The 3,792-nt window shown below is 43.9% G+C and overlaps 1 pseudogene; it reads left to right on the top strand.

Moving 5' to 3' along the window:
* Window positions 1-1,651: 1,651 nt before the first annotated feature.
* Window positions 1,652-2,566, top strand: LOC133240947 (olfactory receptor 6T1-like; annotated as a pseudogene).
* Window positions 2,567-3,792: the final 1,226 nt, after the last annotated feature.

Here is a 3,792-nt window from a genome sequence, read left to right as displayed (position 1 = left end):
AGTGATGCCATCCAACCATCACACCCATTTTTCCTTTCAAAGCCACACCACTTTCTTTCTATCCTATTCTTCTCTAAACCTTTGGCAACCATGACCAACCAGGTTCTCCATTTCTGTAAATTTATCATTTCAAGATTTATGTTATATTATTTAATAGAAGCATACACAGTATAACATTGTATCTTCTATTTTTTGGCTGAGGTTTTCTTTTTTAAAAATAAGAGGCTTGATTCCCCTTAAGTCCTCCTCTGACATGACCTCATGGAGGACAAGGACTCCCTCATTACTGACGGGTATTGATGGAAGTTCAGGCTCCCTCAATGGCTTCCACTCACACCGTGTAGGGAGCTCTTGTCACCCAGCGAGAATCAAAGCCCTGACTCTACATAGCATTCTCTGATTCTACCACCAGAGAAAGTATTGGGGCAATCATTACATCCTGTAAGAGAGGCAGTCTATGGATTCCTATTTGAACTTTGCTGTCATGGAGGGGGAGCTACAGGTTTTCCCTGGGGTTGGTCTATGGTATGGTGGTTATTGTACTAAAATTTTCTATCTTACTTGGCTACCCCTTTCCTGGTCCTTGGGCTAAAAAAAAGTAGACTTGTTTTTCCAGATTTATTGAAGCATGCACAAGTGCATGCTCAGTCACTCAGTCATGTCTGACTCTTTGCAACCCTGTGGCCTGTAGCCCACCAGGCTCCTCTGTCCATGGAATTCTCTAGGCAAGAATACTGGATTGGGTTGCCATTTCCTTCTCTGGGGGATCTCTCTGACCCAGGGATTGAACCCACGTCTCTTAAATCTCCTGCACTGACAGAGGGATTCTTTACCACTGAGCCAACTCTTTTTGTTGTTGTTGTTGATTCTTTCTTTTTTTAACAAAGTCTTCCCTCTTTAGATTAGGAAGAGGGATTATTTCTAACCTAAAGAGGGAAATCTTGGTTAAAAAAAAAAAAAAAACCTTATGACAGGACAGGGGCTCTGAACAGTCCAATCCAATGTGGCTCTCTGGCTGATTAAGAAAAATAAAATCTGTAAAGACACTGAAAACCCAAACTTTTATTCTATTATTTTTATATTATGCCAAGACACAGAAGGACTGCAAACACTAAAAGAAGAGTTCTTAATACCAATAAGATTTTGTTCGAGGTGCATTTATTCTGTAAGGTGTTCTCTGACCCCTCTATTCTTCTGGATTCCCCTAAACCACAGTACTCATGTGAAATAGGCCTCAGTGAAATAGGTCCAGTAGTATGTGTACTGGAGCCAGAGACTTGGCATGAAATCATGCCTCTGACTCTGAGTGATCATAAAAGAGCTCCTTAAACTTCAGTCATCCTTTCCTTATCTGCAAGATGAGCACAGCACTACCTGTCTTTAAGGGCAGATGAGAGAGGAGACACTGGCTATAAATTTCCTAATAAGTAATTGGTGCTCAATATCATCTGTGTTATTACTGGTATTCTGGTTGCTATCACAATCTGTTTCTCTTTTTGTAAGTAACCCACAGGCAGAAATACAGATTAAGTGTCAGAATGTAAGAAATTGCTAAGCATGAGGTATTATCTCATTGATTGATTGATTGAAGGATTGGTCACTGTGGACCAGTTATTAATTTCTGTTCCATTTACCCTGCGGATGACTGAAAATGAGCCCTAAAAACTGGACTCAGGTAACAAGGTTTGTCCCCCTGCGTTTCCCCAGAAGCAATATTCTGCAGTTCCTGTTTTTCCCAAGACCGCCGGTGGTCTACATTGTAACTACCACAGGCAACCTACTCATCACTGGATTCAGCTGGATGGACCAATTCCTGCACACACAGGTGTCCTCCTTCCTGTGGAACCTGTCCTTCCTGGAGTTGCTGCTCATGTCTGTTGTGGTTCCCAAGATGCTTGTCATCCTCCCAGGGGACCACTCCATCTCATTTGCCAGCTGCATCATCCAGTCCTACCTCTACTTCCTCCTAGGCACCACCGACTTCTTCCTCTCAGCTGTCACATCTCTGGATCATTTCCTGGCAATCTGTAGACCCGTTCTGCTATGAGACCCTGGTGAATGGTCATGTCAGTTCCCAACTTGGCCTCCTGGCTAGCTGGGTTTCTCTGTGTCCGTTGCCACTCCGTCCTCACGGTCAGCCTACCACTCTGTGGCCCCAGCGGTATTGTCCACCTCTCTTGTGATGGTGAGCCCTTACTGAGGCTCTCTTGTGGAGACACTTGCCTACTGGGGCTGCTGGCTTTCGTGCTATCCACGTCAGTGTTGCTGGACTCGCTGGCACTGACCTCAGTTCCCTATACCTGCATTCTTTCCACTGTTCTCAGGGACCACTGCTGAGTGAAAGAAAGCGTTCTTCATTTGTGCTTCACACCTTACAGTGGTGATCATCTCTTACAGCAGCTCCATTTTTCTCGACATCCATCTGCCAGAGACTCAGTCCATGCTGTTCAACAAAGGGGTCTCGGTCCTGAACTATATTATCATGCCCCTCCTGAAACCGTTCATCTTCAGCCTCTGCAATGAGAAGGTGAAGTGAGCTCTGAGAGATGCCTTCAGGTGGAACTGACCCATGGCTGCGAGACACCATGAGGGTCATGTGTAAAAGGAAATATTCCTACTAGAGTGGGCAAATATTTGAAGTTCAGGTCACATAGGCAATACCTTGTACGTTTCTCAGATAATGGAATAGGTCTTCATAAATATGCAATGTGGAGATCAGCCTTCGCTTTCCTCCCTTGAATCTTCACACAGAGAAAACTGATCCATTTGGTCAAGTTTCAAACTTCTGGTGATGACATGTTTCTTTTGAGGTGCTTAAACATGTAGCCTCCATTCACAGAGGCTGCTCCTCTTTTTCTTCACACGTGTGTGCTTAAGCACACCTATTACTGCTTCAAGATGGTAGGTCATAAAGCCAAACAGAAATGCTAAAATATGGAGATTCAGATTTGCAGCTTAGAGGGGAGTAAGAGGCCCTCTGAGGCCTTGCATCTAGACTGGATATGACAAATAAGATTACCCAGGATCCCCGTATCAGAAAATCAAATTCTGGCTGTGATAACAAATGTTTATGAGCTGTTTGATTCTCTTGTGTTATACTCTTTATGTGACTAGCAGGTCCTGAAACAATCTCACATAGGAAAAATGCTGAGACCAAAAAACTATTTATTGTTGTTGTTCAGTCACTCAATTATGTCTGACTCTTTCCGATCCCATGGACCACAGCACACAAGGCTTCCCTGTCCTTCACCATATCCCAGAGCTTGCTCAAATTCATGTCCATCGAGTCAGTGATGCCATCCAACCATCTCATCCTCTGTCATCCCCTTTTCCTTCTGCCTTCAATCTTTCCCAGCATCAGGGTCTTTTCCAGTGAGTCAGCTCTTTGTATCAGGTGGCCAAAGGACTGGAGCTTCAGCTTCAGCATCAGTACTTCCAGTGAATATTCAGGGTTGACTTCCATTGGATTGACTGGTTTGATCTCCTTGCTGTGCAGGTGACTCTCAAGAAATATTTAGCTATTTCTAATTCCCAAGTCAAATTCTACCTAATAGACTCCAAATATGGGGATAACCATTTATTTAAGAAATATTATTAAATAATATGTTTTAGGCACTGAACTAGGTAGGGATAGGACTAAGGTGAGCCAAGGGAGATGTCTAGGGCACACATTTTAAAGACACACTTGCCCACATGACTGGGCAAGGTTAGGGTCAGGCTGTGCACAAAGCTGAGACTAAAGGACTCATCACTGCTGCACCAGAGCCACCTCTGCTGCTGCTCCCTGATCTA

The sequence above is a fragment of the Bos javanicus genome, chromosome 29 (genome assembly GCF_032452875.1).
Source record: "Bos javanicus breed banteng chromosome 29, ARS-OSU_banteng_1.0, whole genome shotgun sequence".
NCBI lineage: Eukaryota > Metazoa > Chordata > Mammalia > Artiodactyla > Bovidae > Bos > Bos javanicus.
This window is presented reverse-complemented; position numbering and strand designations above follow the sequence as displayed.